General features: G+C 41.7%; 1 long non-coding RNA gene across 2 annotated transcripts in view; it reads right to left on the reverse strand.

The window, feature by feature from the left end:
* LOC141577140 (uncharacterized) overlaps positions 1–18,070 on the reverse strand; it is a 78,430-nt gene that overhangs the window by 33,871 nt on the left and 26,489 nt on the right. The gene's annotated exons all lie outside the window — the stretch shown is intronic.

The raw sequence follows: 18,070 nt of genomic DNA on the forward strand, positions 1-18,070 counted from the left end.
AAAGAAGAAAAACATGAGAGGACTTGTAATTCTCAATTTCAAACCTTACAACTAAAATCTCCAGGTGAGATTAGAGGCCATTTTTAAGTTATTACTGGGTTTATCCTTATTTTCAAAATTCTGTACAATGAATATACCTGTTAGAATAAGAAAAATAAAAAGTAAGATATCTTGTAAAACATTCACAGTGATTCATTCATTAGGAAAAAAATTATTTTAACTATAAAGAGGTAAACAAATATCTAGTGAAAAAGGACTACTTAAAAACAAGTGTGCATTTATAATTTTCATAAATTGAAAACTGAAAAGCACAAAAACATCAAGTTTCTAGGGAGACTAGTGAAACATATTAATAGTTATTTTCAAAAATTCTAATTGAACAATGAAAACTCAAGAAAGGGAAAATTGTGATTGACACCCAAGTGCAAACACATGGAGAGCAAAGGCCTAGAAATCACAGTTCCTTTAAATCTGCTTCTAACTCAATAGGAGAGGAAATTCCTCACTTAGGGGACAGTGGAATCCCATACATAAGACAGGATACACAGTACAAACTGCAGTAGTATCGGGAGTGAATTTCTTAGAATTCTAATGTTACAACATTGCTGAAAAACTATAAAAACACTGACAGACAGATTAAAACACACAGTCATATATATTATATTGAAACATATGTAGTCTGCTCCCATGTTGCATAGAAATACAAACATATTTGTTCATTTATAGGCACTGATTACTTTATCCCACATAGAATATTTCAACTAAAACAAAAAATCAATAATACACTCCTCTTGACAAATCTACTTGATAAGTTACTCTGCTATGTAACCATAATGTGTTTAAGATAGATCTAAAATTAGTGAAAAATCTTTGTATGGTTTCTTGAATTGTTCTCAAAATTCCAAGCTTAATTTTCAAATAGATCTGAGCAGTATTTCTATATTATCTTTTCCCTTGTGAAATGAACAACACAGTCTGTTGTCAAAATTCTGTCCTTACAATGATTCACGAGCACCATTTCCTAACAAAACTGCTGAACAGCAAGGCACTATCCAGACACTGTGACCAAATAAATGAAACACAAGGAAGACAGTGACCCTAACCTGGAGGGCTTATAATCTGTGTCAACAGCGGGTTTTTATTTGATTGGTTTGATTGGGTAGCAAAATAAAATCAATCAAGTACTTTCTGCTTTTAGCATTCTGTAAGTCATGACTGTTTTTAGTGTCATGAGAAGGAAAGACTTAAGCATGACTTGATTAGGTCAACTAGCAACAATCATCACTGGAGAGTGAGTAATAAAGAAGTTAACTGATAGAAATGCTTCTGCCTACATGAGACCTAAAATAAATCTATACTGATATCCGAAAGGAAAATGAGGAGATGAGGTCCCCAATGAGAAAACAAACAAGGAATCAAAAAAGGAAAGACGTTTTCATTAACGATTCCAGGCAGTAGTGGAGCATGGTGGTGAGGATCACAGATGTTTGGGACGAACATGAGTGCCTGAACTCCCACAGCACTGGGTAGCTGTGAAACTGATATTTCAGAGAAATTTTCTGCATCTCAGTCTTCTATCCATACACTGGGGACAACAACCGCACCCATCTCCTAGAACGGTCCTACGAATTAAGTTATTTTATATATAAAATTTTAAATAAAATACCTCAGATTTTAAATAATACCCCAAAAGCACAAGGAACAAAGAAAACAGAGATAAATTGGAGTTCATCAAAATTTAAAACTTTGCTTCAAAGGGCACCATCCAGAAAGTGAAAAAACAACACACAGAAGAAATTTTTTTCAAATCATTTATCTGATAAGGAATTTGTATCTATAAAAAAAAAAGTACCTCCTACAAATCAACAATAAAAAGGCAACTCAATTAAAAGGTGAATAAAGGATCTGAAATGGTATTTTTCAAGGAAAATATACAAATGGCCAATAAGCACAATGAAACGATGTTCAATATCATTAGCTGTAAGGGAAATCAAGTCAAACCCACTAGGAGAAACCGCTTCACACTCACAACAATAGGTTATAATAAAAAAAAGAGTAACAAGCACTAATAAGGACACAGAGGAAGCGGAGCGCGCAGCCCTTGCTGGTGAGGACGTAACACAGCGTGGCCACTTTGGAAAACAGCCTGGCAGGTCCTCAGAGAGTTGAACATTTGGTTTCTGAATGACCCAGCAACTCTGCTGTCTGGGCACAAACGTAAGAGAACTGAAAACAAATGTCCACATAAAAACTCCTACAGGAATATTCATGGCGACACTACTCATCACAGCCAAAAAGCAGAAACAACCCAATTGCCTATCACCTGATGAATGGGTAAACAGTGGGGCCCAGCCATACAGTGGAATATTAGTCAGCAATAGCAAAGCATAGAGTACTGACCCAGGCCACAACGTGGACAAACTTTGATAACGTTACTCAGTGTGAAATAAGTCAGTCACAATAGACGGTTCCACCTACATGAAGTGACTCGATTTAAATGAAATGTCCAGCACAGGCAAATCCACAGAGAGAGAAGAGTGGCTCCTTGGGGCTGGGGGAGGATGGGGAAGATGGGAATGACTGCTTATGCATACGGGGCTTCCTGTTGGGGGAATGAAAATATTCTAAGATTAAATGGGATGCACAATTCTGGGCATAGAGTAAAAACGACTGTATATTTAAATGGGTGAATTGTATTAAAACTGGTAAGAAAAAAAGCAACTCGGGCCAGTACCTTCCCTAGTAAATGCAAATTGCTAACTTTTATTAGAGGAAGAAGAAACTGCCCTCAGCATGAAAGTAGGAGATCAGCAAATGTGAGTTAACCAAAATTGGACAAGAGCATTTCACTTGAAACAGTTGCTGAGTGTACACGAAATATTCAGAAATAGGAAAATCAGTTTCACATCAGGAAGAAGCATTCTGCTTCAAATGCAGATCAAGGATTCAGCAAGCCCAGCTGCTACAAATGACCAGAGAAGAAACCTGGTTCTTAAAACAAGCACCAGAGCCAACAAGGAAATGGTGGTGAGGAAAGCAGGCGGCCGAATATCTGGAACAGTTTGCTACAAATAATTTCTCCACTGAAAATTTAAAAATAAAATGAAAGTGATAAAATGCTCTGTTGACCTCACGTGAATGGGCTTCCTTCGGTGCTCGACTGTTCTGTAACCCCGATTGAGAGACTCAGGAGAATCAGCATGTCTCCTGGGAGTCCCCAAAGGACTGCCCACCAGCACGCTGACCACCATCACATCTGCCAGGGTTGAATTGCAGAGAAGAGACCAACTTCTGAAAGGCACAGGAAATGTTGACAAGGGAAGAAAAGGCTGCAGTCAGTCCTGGGACAGAGGCCCTCTGAGCAGAGGCCAGAAGGCTGCAGGTGAACTGCAGTGGCCGTGGGACAGGAAGCGACCATGGGGGAGCATATATCAATTCTCTCCTCTCTCTCCATCGGGTAGGAGTGGTAAACCTGCATCCTTCTCACCTGGAACTGTGGGTTGGCTGGCAGAAGTCTTACCGACATGGAATGATTATTCAAGTCTCTGTGGAAAAAGTCAATAAATCGAGAGGGAGTAGGGAGCCAACTCCACAAGCCTCTAAATTGCACCCTTATTTATTGTGTATAATCAAAGGAAAAATTCATTAACAATTGTGTGATAGTAATAGGAACTTCGGGAAAGACAGTATGAAGCAGAGATTGTAGAATACACAATGAGTACAAAGGATTAGTGTATCTTTAGGGAAGTAATGGGGTGAGGGGAACAAGATACATTTTTAGACATGTGAATTACAAAGCAGACCACCAGACCAGCCAGGTCCTTGTTCTGTGGATCATAGACTATCTAACAGCACACAAGCTCAGCGTTTATACCTGAGGGCCTCGGTCCTTGCTTTGCAACCAGCAGAGTGCTATCTAAAACCTCAACTATGCAAGCAAAGCATTGTCTCTGCTTTTTAATGCAAGGAGACTGGAGTGAGGATGTACAGGCACTTGCTTGTAAAGCAGTTTTTAAGCATATATTTTTCTTCTTAAAGTTCACAGGCGGCTGGAGTGTGTTACAATTTGTTAAACCAATCATGGGCTCCCACATGGAACCATTATGGAGGACACCCTAAGATGACAAATCCTGCCTCTGGGTCTTTTCCTGCCATCTTCAGCCACTCTAGCAGGGTCTAGGTACATCAGTGAATAACGATCCTACAGAACTACCCACACTCTTAACTCCTGGTGCTTGAAACTTAATTTTAGCTCTACACAACTTACCGTAGAAAAGTTTCAGAAATAAAAGGTATAATATTCCTTTTATATCTCATCATATTACTGATTTTTCTGATTGCTCTAAGTTGCTTCTACTTGGTAAAGCAGATAATTCTGCAGGTGAATTCAGTAATTTCCATTGGGCATATCTAGCCATTTTGGGCTCTCTAACTTCTATTGGTCAAATACCGATACACTTAATTGATTTCTTTGTTTATCAATTTCAGCCGGGAGGAGAGGGAGTGTCACTCTTTTCCTCAGCCCACCCTCAACACTTTTCTCATCAACTCAGGCCTCCTGAAAACAAAACAAAGGATTTGTTTCCCTTCTACTCTTTCCACAAAACCAACAGGAAACATCAGCCTGGAGAAAGAATTCAACACAAATGTTAAAACAAAAATCTATAAACCTGGAGCAACTCCATCTCCGAATCATGATACACAATGACATGAGAGTAAGTGTGTCAGGCACAAAGCATGCGTGAGCCTGACCACCTGATTTCTATTCTTCAAAGGAAGGAAGGTTTTCATATTTTTTATTATCATTCTTTGTCATTGTTTCTGAATATGCCAAAAAATAGTTTATGAAAGAATTATGCACTGCAATAACAGGTTACTATTGTATCAATTATAGAAGGCATTCAGAGGGGATAGGAAAAGCCACCTCTGTAAAAAATGCAAAATTTCTTCCCCTGTTAAGAACACGTATACAAAATGCAACAGAGAATTCAAATTCTTGTGGAGAGGTGCAAAAGCCACAGAACCAAAGCAAAGTCCACAGAATGAGTTAATTCAGAATTCACTGGACAAACATGCTCAATGTACTCAAATAATTTTAAAGGCACACTGCAAACCATTCACTTTATGATCTGCAGGCTAGAGGAAGCATTTCCTGCTTTAACAGACAACAGAAATCAATAGGGTGCCCCAACAAACAAGGACCAAAGAACAATCAGGTTTTTAACAGCTCTGATAAATCAGCATGTTCTAAAGATCAAAATCCAGAAATTTTAAACATTCATTCACACCACAATGAAACAAGCACTTAAAAAAAAAAAAAAAAACAAAGAAACTAAGCACATAGATCATGTACATAGAACAATGAGGACTTCATGTACCGCTGGAAGAACAGGCTATAGCCTTTTACTTGAAAAATAAAACTACTTTTAATGATAACTGCTAAAACACATTTCATCATTCATGTTGCCTTGAAAAATCTGAGGCACTTGTATCTGATCAGAAAAGCAATTCTGGGTAATAGTCGGTTACAATTCAGTGCCAGTTTGCTTTAGAAGAAAAGAGAAAAAAAAGCTACTGTTTCTCATATCCTGCACAAAGTGTGAAGTGCCTCCCTCCCTCTTTCTCCTCCCGTTTTCTGAGCTCATGCTCCCCAACCCTTCTGAAACAAGTATGAGAAACTCTTATTCCCAACAATATGCAAAATGACAAAAGAATATCAATTTATTTGTGTAAATATATGCCTATACCTTGAACTGTAGGAGAAAGGTATCAGAAGTCCATATGAAACTTATTTCTAGATTCCTGAAATCACACACACAAACGTTCACACAGACACAGACACATACCCCCTGGATTACTGGGCACTTCACAAGTTTAGGAATTCCAACTTCTAGAAGATAACTTTGTAGTTAGTTTAAAATACAAATCTGTCAGCTTTTGAAAGCCTTGATCATCTGCTAAACCATCCAAATATCAAAGAGATCCAATTAGCTTTCTCTGTAGAATGTAATTTCACTTGATGGCAAAACAGACCCTAAGAAGTACTGGATCAAAGATTCGTGTTTATCACTACCTATGATCGTTTTTAAGCACATTAACAGATTCAGAAATGTATGTCTCAACAACATTTATTCTTATTGAAAAAGCATACGTGTTCAACTCTCTATACAGTGACTAGGTCCCATGATGGTGTTTAAGAGCTATTTTGCGCATTGAAATATTTATTTTCAAGTGCAGACAAGGAGGGTGTGTATTACTCAGTTGTAGAGCACCTGCTTAGCATGAACAATGTCCTGGATTCAGTCCCCAGTACCTCCAAAAAATAAATAAAAATAAGTGCATATTTAAAAATAAGAATAAAGTTATATAAAAAAAGCAGACTAAAAAGCACTGCAATCTATATGCTACAATTATACTAAAAAAAAAGTGTTTCTTTCAAATATTGACTATATGCCAATCACAGAGACTATCACAAATCACACCTGAACCATCACGTGTGATTCTCAACAACCCTAAGTAGACACGGATGAGAAACCCGGCACTGAGGATGAGGAGACGGAGCTCGGAAGATCCGGGGACTCTGACCGTCCTGCTCCCCGTGACACCACGTCAACCCAGGGCAAGCTCTGACAGACCTGCTCTGAGGGGACACCCAGCTGCATGGAACCTTGGGGCATTGGGGAGTCCCAGAAAACACTAAAAATTGTTCAGTGAAAAACCAGCTCAAATATATTACACTTTGCCACATCCTTTAAAAAGGGAAAATGACTGAGACCTTTTTGATGCCTCCGTGTCCTTTCTGCCATCATCAATTATTTGCCCTCTCAGGGTGACCAGTGAAGAACTGGACCCCATATGAAATGCACTCAGATGGAAGAGCTTTTAAAGTTATTTTAAGAAGTTTGTAAGACCCTGTCTATGCCTCACACAGGTGGTCATCCATCACTTCTCACCGGTGTGGACGTACCACCTGAAATCACTCCTTTCTGCTTTTTAAAATCCCTTCATCTAATCCAGGCTTTTCAACAGCAAAGAAGCACCTCAACCACAGACACTGGACAGCTTTTCACCAAACGGACTCGAACAGCCCATTGTACTATCTGGAAACCCTTTTCTTCTATTAAAACCACTTCCAGGTACTTCATCATTTTCTGATTGGTGGACTTGGCCTCTGACTGGCCTACTCAGAGAGCTCCCAGCCTCACATGCGGGGGTGGGAGAGGACCCTGCTGTTGGGGGAAATCAGTGAGGAAGGCAGACATACTCCCGCCAGGTCTGCAAGGGTAGAATTGCCACAACGTGCTCAGAAATTATACCGTCATCACCCCTTGGCTCCCATGGACTTGTTTCACATTAACCAAACTCATGACACACTGATGAAAGAAAACCAGAAACTTAACTTATTAATGTAACAGAAGATGTGAAACTATGAACCAGACTGAAATATCAGAGTTCAACCATGAGTACATTTTCTCAATGGCCTAATCACGGGGAGGCAGTCACATGGCAAGCATGGACAGAAACAGAGCAGGAAGGGTTTCTAGATTAACTCAATGGACTAAATTTCTGTTATAAGAACTGATCTACTGCCTGGAAAACAAATAACGCCAATCACGATTCACTCTCTGTGGACAGTGGCCAATACATGACTATGAGCATCTGTGTAACTCTCTTTTCCCTGTCCTTTCTGGGCTAAAATATGCACAGAGGTACAAAGATTCAGGGATGCAGATAACACTAAACACCCAAAGCCCATCTCTGGGAGCCTCAAACCAGTAAGCCAGGGTTTAGATACCAGCTCTGCCACTTACTATTTCTGTGATTTTGGCCAACGTACCCTCTGTGTGCCTCAATTTCCACACTGTAAAACTGGGATAACAATCAAACCTTCCTTACTCGCTTGTTGAGAAGATTGAAGGATTCATTTCTGTAAAACTCTCAGAAAAGAATGTAGCACATTTTGGGTGTTCAACAAATGTCAACTTAATATCAAAGTGATTTACAAGTCTCCCTTCTAATCATCTTATGTGTTTCCTGGCTAGTATAAGTCCCAAAGAAAATCCTTATTACTCCTTTTATAAACTCTTGGGGAGGACCCTTCTCTTCCATCCCACCACCTGTTTAAACCGAGGGAGGGAATGCCTCCTAACCACTCCTCTGGGCCATGGAGAGTGCTTCTCCATTCACACCCCTGGCCCCTGGCCAACAGTTAGCCCTCGTCACACTAACAGAGTGAGGTGTGAGTCCGGGGAGACAAGCAGGGCATTTGAAACCCTTCCTTTCCCTCCAGTGTTGATCACCATTGGGAAGCACTTGGGATGCTCGGCTTCATGACAGGACAGCTTTGTGCATGAACGGGCAGGTCCTCTCAAGGGAAGGCTCGCTATGTTACAGAGCTACATGGGACAGGGTGAGTCTCTAATTCTGGGACACAGTATCATGACACGCATTTTCCCACAGCCCTGAAGTTCATGGAGAACGTGGCTTCATCAGTAACAAATAAGACATTTATCGCCTGCCTACTCTTTTGTGTCATCTCTCAGTTGGCTGCTGGAGACAACATGTGTATAAGTATTGGATCCCTTTAAGCCCCAAAATATATGAAGTAACAAAGAATTCTGTGGCTTAACGTTGGTTCAGGGCGACTGTGTAACAGTTCTGACTCTGCTGATGCTTAATTATGGGTATAGGAACTAAGGAACCTCCTCAAATATCTTTCAGCATAAAACCAGCTTTTCTTATTTTCCTGTTTCTTAGTAATTGCCAAAGACTCTCAAATGATGGCTTCACACAAAAAAGCAGCTAAAGTTTATGAGCCCTCTTGACATACCCACTGTGGTAAACACTTTACATAATTTCTAATTCTCACAATTCTACAAAGCAGATATGAATGTCCCCATCTCACAGACAAGGGAAAAACTCAGAGCAAACTGACTCAGGCTCACGTGGCTCAGTGGCAGCACGTGCACGCAAACCCAACTCAAAAATCTACACCCCTTCGTATATGTACCAAACCTCCTACCACCAATTAACACACAGCGGCGGAGTCAATACTCAGGGAACTCAATACACTTTTCAGCTTTAAGGTGCTCCAGAGGCCGCTTCTAGCTGTTTTATAAAATCCCGGCTCACTGACTTCTAACACTGGAAGAAAAGACCGATTTTGCCATTGTTTGCACAGCAAGTCTGAAATGTTCACAGCGAGATGACAGAATAAGTCTAAGACATAAGCAGAATAATTTTTCCAGGTAGACAGACATAATGGACATTGTGCTATTCTGAAGCACTAAGCAACGGAATCAAAACAAAATAACATTTGTTAAGCCTTCTTTTGCAAAAGGAATATTAAGACTGTTAGAAGGTGCAACAGCGCCACCTATGGCTAAAATGACCTTCCAGGTTGCCGGGAAAGATGCAACACAAAAATTGCCTGTAGGATCAGAAAAGAGAATCAGATAACTAAAAGCTTATGTAGCACATACTGCACTTTGCTTCGGGGGAAGGGAAGGGTATTCAGTATTTAATCTGATATTGCTAATACTCCTGAATATAAACAAAAGACATAGGTTCATGGAAACTCATCTTAGAAGAGGAAAGAATCCAGTCCAGCCACTTCATTTTACAGGAGGGGAAACTGAGACATGGGTTCTGTCCTGCAATCGGCAGCAAAGCTCTCCCAGGCCTCATGTCTTGCACTGTAGCATAAACCAACAGATCTGTACTAGGCCTATATTCATAAAAGTCACGTTTGTATTTTTCCAACAGTAGGTTATCTAAGTATCTTGCAAAATAATTCTCAAAGAGCCAGGATATCATACAAGATTGATGAAATACAAAAACATTTATTTACATAATAAAACAGCATGAGCTTTATTCTATTAAAAAAGTGACTTGTTAAATCAATGTTTTGATATTTTAAACCTGTTAAGAGTGCAGGAAAAAAAATCAAAATTTTGCTTAATCACAAAAGAGAGAAGCTTATTCCCTGAAAATGATCAATGTGGATTTTACTAAACTTAATGAATCTGGTCAGAATTCCACGAATTTAAATGTCTGTGTGGATGGTTACACGGCAACATGAATTCTGAGTTGTAACAATACATATTCTGTGTAAATAATATTCAAGGTCGTCTGATTAAGGCAATTTAACTAGTCCCTGTCTCACTAGTATGATACAGATTTCATTAAAACTTCATACTACACTAAAAAAAAAAAAAAGAATCCTTGTTACTTTAAACCATATTCAAATATATCATATATATAAATATTATAAATATTGAATATGCATCAGAAATAAGCGACACTCTTTAGTATTCAGAGTTGATCCTTCTAAAATATCTGTCATTCTGACAGCACATTTTTATTAAGCACCTCTTGGGTTCTTTGTATACAAGGCGTCTAACTCTCACAGTCAGACAAGTTAAACGATATTACTCAAATTTCACAAATAAGGAAATGTACTTAAGCCATGAAAACAACTTACATATTCACCATCAGGAAAGAAAAGAGTAAAGATTTTACTTATAATATTCACTGACAATCTTGTCTTCCATATTAAGACTACATAAAACCAATTCAGTCTTTGTAAGTATTTCTGTCAATAAGGGCCACTAGAGAAAAACAAGTAACATCATTAACAGTGGTTGGACTTTCAAAGCCCACTTCTCTTTGGCACTATAATTGTTTTTAATGTTTTGTTTTTTGTGCTAACAGACCACTAAATTAAAAAAATTAACTTTTTAAGTAATTACCTGAGAATTAAACATTTGTGAAAATGTACAATTTTAATTTATGACACTCTGTCTCACATTCTCACTGGTGTCTCTCCTTTGAAGTCCTCATAAGGCTGAGATCACTAAAATCGGCCATTTATGGAGTCACAGAAGTTCAGGTAGCCACTCAACGGGAGGCTGATTAGAGGAGCAATTAAGAATGCATCCTGTGCAGCCTGGGTTCCAGCACCGAGCTAGCCACGGCCAGCTGGGTGTGATTTAGGACAAGCTGCTCCATCTCTCAATCCCTCAGCTGCAAAAAAGGAGACACTGATACCTACCCTCAAACACCTGCTATGAAGGAAAACATGAGGAAAGCATTTTAGTGTTAGGTAGGTGTCCACTCAGAGCGAGTTTGGTCATTATGATGATGAGGATGGCTGTTAATAAATTAAGCTAGACCAAAAAGGAGAAATCACCTTAAAGGAGAAACATTTTAATTCAATCAGCATTTCCTTTTGGATGGATTGCAGAATGTTCTATTGATGTTTTTAATAAACCAAGTTTTGTCCATTAATTATAGATTTACAGGTTCATGGACAAGTCTCCAGAAAAAGAATTAGAGGCCTCTAACCTCTGAATACTAAGAAAGTAAATTAAAAAAAAATTATTTGGGAGATTATACCTCATTTGGGAGAGTATGTGCTTAGCATGCATGAGGCCCTCAGTTCAGTCCCCATAAACTCCATTTAAAAACTTTCTTTTTTAAGAAATGGAGAATTAAAGCAAAAAGATGGAGGAATACAGAATATTTTAGAGACTCATCTCAGATTTAAGATGGGGAGAAAACATCCATTTCTCAGAGGAAATCTTGAGAACTATGTAAACAGTATCTGAGATGTCTAGTCTTCTAACATTATTCATGAATTCATATTACCAAGTCTTAAAACTACCTGATAACCCACAGAGGTGATACTGATCGTAACACCTGCCAACACGGATTGAGCTCCCGCTAGGACTGCTCTGTTCTGACATCTCTGCTCCTGAGGCCTGACCAGGCTGAGAGCACTAAATTCGGTCATTCATGAGCATCTCGTGTAAGTCCTCCATGTGTGCTTCTAACTCTCCCCTCACCAGCCCCTCTGAGGGAAGCACTGTTATCATCATCCCCACCTGCAGATAAGGCCACTGAGGCACAGAGACTAAACCCTTTCCAGGTCACATTGGCATTAAAGGACGTCTGTATTTCTGCTGTTTTGCTTTTGACAAAGTAATCTGAGATAACAATTCAAGGGAGACTGTTAAATAGTCAAGTCTGTCAGGTCTTCACCTCAAAGAGCAGATACTATAAATTCCTGATGTAGGATGAGGCTGCCGCCACAAACTGACTCAGCTTGAAATTAATATCCAAGGTGAAGCAGCGGATTCACGTAAATATTCACGACTGTCAACTCCGCTCACGTGTCTGGGCCCTTCACTGCCTGAACGGGGGTGAAATCCCCACCCGTGTCAGGGAGGGACTCGCAGCTCTTCCGGGACTCACCCAGGATTCACGGGCTGTTTCCCCCCACAGGCTGTCCTCAACGATTAAAAAGCTCTCAAGATTTTTACACCATGCAAAACTGAAAGACATTTCTGCAGATGGAGCACTTTCTCAGGCTTAAACCTTTTTTGCCTACACTCAGCAAGGGGCAAAAAAAAAAAGAAACATGACTCTACAAAGTCTCTGACCCTCACCACTCACGGGAGTAGAACGGCCACAGCAGCAGATGAGACTTCTCATTGCACGATGAGAACAAAATAAAGCCGCCCCAACAACAGGCACTCCCAGAGACAGAGCTCAGCAGTCTTCTGCACACTCACAGTTGTGCAGCCCTCACCACCATCTATTTCCTGAACACTTCATCACCCCAGAAGAAACCTCCTGTCACTAACAGTCACTCCCTAATCCCCCTCCACCCAGCCCCTTTCAACCATCACCTGCTCTCTGCCTCTGCATGTGCCTTTTCTGGGCATTTCAGATCACTGAAATCAACAATATGTGGCCGTTTGTGTCTGCTTCCTTTCACTTAAAATGCTGTTTTCAAGGCTTGTCCATTTTGAAGTGGTATCAGCATCTCTCTCTCTCTTTTTTTTTTTTTTTTGAAACCGTTAAAGTTTATTAGAAGGTAGTAAGTACTATCAAAAAGAGTACGGTGGAGCATAAGTGATTGGGTTTCAAAGGGAAAAGTGCGGGTTGAACAGTCAGGGAGGAGTTCCCAGAACAGGTGGCCTTTTTCATTTTCCTCTTTATTTGTTTTTTCTTTTTTATTCACTCTTACATGTGAATAATGTTCCACAACATGGAGTTACTACATTCTGTTCTTCCATTCAGCAGCTATTTTTGGACGAAGTCCAGTAGAATGAGTGTAAGAAGTGACTATCATGGATCGCATTTAAGCAAAGGGCAAGACGTGCTTTCAAAAAACAAGCCAACAAACAGAGGCACAAGGAAATTCAGTGCGTTTCTGAGCAAAGAGCATGCTTGCTTCGGCAGGACTACCGTGCAGGGCTGGGGCGGATACTGGCAAGAATCACGGTGAGGGAGTCACCTGAGAAAACTCCCCACTGCAAGCAGCTCAGCCAATTCTCCCTCACCCTGTATTGTTAGAGCGATGTTTCTAGGTTACTCTTATTTCAAGTAATAGTACTTTAACTGCACATCTGATCATCTGCCTCAGACCACATTACCTAGAAGCCACAGAAAATCATTCACTGACCGGAGCAGCTCCAGGACATAACGGTGATGGATCAGGGAGTCCAGCAGCATTCCAGCCTGCAGGCACAAACCCCACATGTGCCCTGGTGATGTCCGGAAAATAAAATGCATGGAAATATCTCATTGCTGGTACACGACATCTGCCCTCAAATTGCCCCAAAATCATGCTGGCAAAGCACTACTCAAACTTTTCACTCCAAAAAAAAAAAAATGCTAAGAAGGCAAATTTAGGCCCTTCCATTGAAAACCAGCAACCATCACTGCCAGTATCTGAGCTGGAATTCTCCTGACTTCAAAAACCACCGCGCAGTTACTTTTCAAACGTGAAAGTCATATATGTATTCCACGTAGATGATATTACAGTAGGATTTTTCTTTTCAAAATTTCCAGTTGCAACATTAGCACAAGAAAGTTTATGTTTCAGCTTTAAAAAAATCAATTATCCTCCACTTTCTTAATTTTGAACCTATTATTATTTTATAAAGGGAGCTATGCTGCATATTATAAACCAACTGTTTGGTTTCTGCAAATAAGACCTTTATGACCTCACTATTTCAGAGCAAACTTTAATGATGTTTTGAGAGGTGGGGCCTGGGGCGCTCACTAACAGCTTTTTAAATACTGACAAGTATGTGCTCTTAAGTAATGCAAAGGCTCTAACTCCACACTAGCTCAGAAAGCAAAGAAACTGCACCAAAGACTTACTTTAACATTTTAATATATTCCTATTGTTTTGAATATTAAAGTTCTTAAAAGATATGATTTTTTTGAGAAAGCCAACAGCTGTATTAAATTTCCTCTCACCAAGAAAGCAATCTTTATCAAGAATAAAAACCCCTATAGAAATTGAAATGACGGGATGTTTCTAGCTAAGTGAACATGCAGATCAGAACACAAACCTAAATCCTATCAGATCTCACTAGAACGAGCTCAACAAAGTCCTGGGCTACCCTGGAACTTAGCTCTTCTTTTCCAAAAGTTGGCTGAGCTAAGATCATCACACAAGGCAGGGAAGGAAAGAAGAGGAAAGTCCACCTGGCAGCCTCCATCTGTTTACTTCCAGCCAAAAGTCGCCTCTAGGGTCGCCCTGCTAACAAGCCCTCCCCATAAGGAAATCCGGCATCCACACTGCCCCTGCCGTCCCCAAGCAGTCCCGACGCCTCTCTCCCAGCCTGTGAATGTTCTTCTAATGACCCCCCCTGTTGGTGGCACCCTTCCCCTCTTCCCTGCTACACACACACACACACACAGAGCCACAGCAGTCTTCCCAAATCACAAATTTGATTACATCACCCCCACTTCAAACCCTTCAGAGGCTCCCTGGTGGAATTCTAGCCCCACCCCAGACACTGCTTGCCCAGCCTCACCTCAGTACACAGGTCCCCAGTGACCTCAGGGGCCCCCTGACTTGCTCCTACTCCCCACTTGTCTCCAGGCTCATTTTGACTGTTTCCCAAGGAAGCCTTCCCTCCTTCCAACTACCACAATTTGTTCCTCTATTCCTAGAACATTCTAGGCTAAGTCAACTTCTGACAATGCTAAGCTCACAAGAAGCAAATACATTTTGCTTACTAATGTGGGTCCACCCTCTCTCCCCTAGACACACAGAAGTGCACGTGTTATGAATAAATGAATGACGGGGTGGGTCTCAAAGGGACAGACATACCTACTCTCACCCGTCCCTACCCTTGTGTCTGTAGAATATCAGAAGAAAAACCAGAATTACCTTTACTGAGGGTCACTTTCTGATGACACCCTTCACTGACTACTGTGTCAGTTCTAGTAAAACCCAAGCTCTTCCAAAGCCCTCCATCCCGGACTCTCTCCAGTGTCCTCACCAGCAGGGGCACCTTCCACCCTGGACCACACAGGGCACTCTCCCCGTTTCCCCACGCCAAAAGCCTCCAGGCATCTGCCCGGGCTGCACCTGCCACCTGAGCCACATTCTTGACTACTTCTCCTGGCTGACACTCTGTCCTCACAAATGAATATAGAGTCCATTTCTTCCAGGAAGTCCTCTCTAATAATGTCCTTTAGGTCTTGGTTGGGCTTCATCTATAGCAGCAGTACATGGTGACCAACTGGGTGTTTGCCCGCTCCTTTGAGACCACGAACTCTTGGGGGCCACGTGGGAAGGAGTGAGAGATTACAAGAGGGGTGCGGGAAGCAAAAAGCAAAAATCACAGCCCAAGTCCCAAATTCAAAGATACTTTCTCAGGAAAAATTATAAACAATTTCACACGTGTGCAATTTGGCTACTGTTTTTGTGGCTTGTGGACAGCAAGAACTTGGTGTTCTAGTCCAAAACCCAGGTTACATGCAAAGAAATGTATATATTCATATCCAAAGGAAACCAGAGCTGCTCAAAAACAGTTTGCAGTTAGAATTGAAAGGAACTTTGATAAAGGCAATCTCTCTCTCTCTCTTCCTTCTTTTCTGGCATCATATAATTTTAGAAGTATTTGCGTGACCAAGAGATGGCTACAGCCCGTGATTCTTCACTGGAGTGTTTGGGGCTGAGGAAGACCAGATTACATTCACTGCGTAAATGCAATCACACCAACACACTGATAGGTGCCGTGGTGGTGGAGATGATGTTCCAAAGCAGGCAACCTTATTCTGTAAGAGAACTCTAAATAGAAAGTAAGAAATGCAATGTTCTGTAGTCAATTTCATTTGCTATATGGGTCATTAATTGATAGTATATCTTGTCTAATGAAACCCAAAAATAAATTGTCAACGTCGATTTTCTTCATCTGACCATTTTATGCTAACTTTGGATATTAAACCCTCACTCCATAAGTAAAACTCAGGCCTACGCTGCAGCAGTTACATTCCGTGGAAGAAAGCCGATCAAGGGAGAACTGGAGAGTTTCCCTTCAGAAGCTGCTAAGTCTGGTTTTGCACCTGTACGTTATTTGCAACCACGTCATCGAGAATGGAGAAAACCTAACAACTGTGGGGCGAAAAGCACTGAGGTGCTTCAGAAAAATCAAAGAACGCTGAGCTTTGTGAAACAGTCCTGAGGCACTTAAATCGTACTTTTTCTGAAAGGCTCCAAAACTGACCCAATTCACCATTCCAGGTTCAACAGGGAGGTACCGGATTTAGTAGAGAAAACATGCCCTTGAAGTCTGACAAGGCCTTGCTTGAATTCTGCTGCAGCATTTACTAGCCACTAAACGGACCAATTCCTTAACCCCTCTGAGAAGGCTTCCCAATCCGCAAAAGGGGGCTGCCACCGCCCACCTGGGAGGCATGGATGAGAACGCAACACGCAAGTAGGGCTGCCGACTGGTACCTGAAACGGGGCCTGACTAGCTTCCCTCCGCTGCCCTTCTCCCCCTTTAAACTTGCACTGTTCCCCCGGTAAGGATCAAGACCACGGAACAGAATGCCCGATTTTTCTGTGTATCCCCGGATACATGACTTACCCTTAGGAGGCCAGAAAAACTGCTTCCTCCCCAGTCACTATCAACGTTCTTAAGATTCTGGGTATTTTTAACTCTATTTTCCAGGGAGACTATTCCAGAACTTTCCAAGCACCATTCTCCAGGTTGGCTCCCCTCCCAGCACCCATCCTTTCTCACTTCAGATACTCTGTATGATTGCCGTCTGTTCATGGGAAAGCGAGTCCGGTAGGGTGGGGACTCCCAAGGACTCCCCCCTCCCTCACAGGTGAGTGTGACTACCTTCTGCCCACTCCTCACTCCAACTCCAGCTTCTAAGAAGTCTACCCTCCAGGACCCTGCAGACTCTGCATCTTCCCAAGACACACACGTGGCCACGACCCTCCCTTCAGATTTCTTCCTGGCTGGCCCTGCACACCCCCCGGCCCCTTAAAGATAAATGGCATTAGGCTGAAAATCGCAAATGCCGCTGACTGACACACCAAAGCTGCATGGTCTGGGCTTTCCTCCAACACAGGCAGGGCCCTGCCCCCCCTCAGCCTCAGTCTGCAGCTCTCGAGATGATCTAATTCACATGCAAGGCTATGAACACCAGCTAAGAATGACGACTCCCAACGTGTATCTATAGTCCGGCTCCTTCACCTGAGCCACAATCTCATAGACACGAGTGCCTCTTTGAAGTCCTAACTTGGATGACAAATGGCATCTTAAAAATGCCTCATGTTAACCATTTACTCTGGAATTCGATTCCTGGCAGGTACCTCCCAGACTCCCCATTTTAGTAACAGCCCCAGCACCCAACTATGTGTTTGAGGTCACATTCAATTTCCAATGTTCCCTCCCCTAATCCCTGCCCTGGAATCAGTCCTATTATTTCCGTCGCTAAGCCCATCTCAAATGTGGTTCTACAGGGACCATGGCCGTAACCCCCCAAGTTCACAGCATGGTACACTGACTAACAGTCCTCCGTAGGGTGCTCCCTGGAGGGGGAGGCATCTCCTGCCGCTGGTCACCTCAGAAGGCACTGGATTCTCACAAAGGAGGCCCAGGAGAAGGGAATCAAGGTTCTCCCGTGGTCTGAGCTTTGAAGGGCCCGAGGTCTGGGGGAGCTCCTAATTAGCAGACACACTTGCCAGTGAGCAGATGAGGATGGAGGAACCCAGGCAAGGCTGTTCTCACTCCAACCCCTG

The sequence above is a fragment of the Camelus bactrianus genome, chromosome 3 (genome assembly GCF_048773025.1).
Source record: "Camelus bactrianus isolate YW-2024 breed Bactrian camel chromosome 3, ASM4877302v1, whole genome shotgun sequence".
In the NCBI taxonomy this organism is placed as follows: domain Eukaryota; kingdom Metazoa; phylum Chordata; class Mammalia; order Artiodactyla; family Camelidae; genus Camelus; species Camelus bactrianus.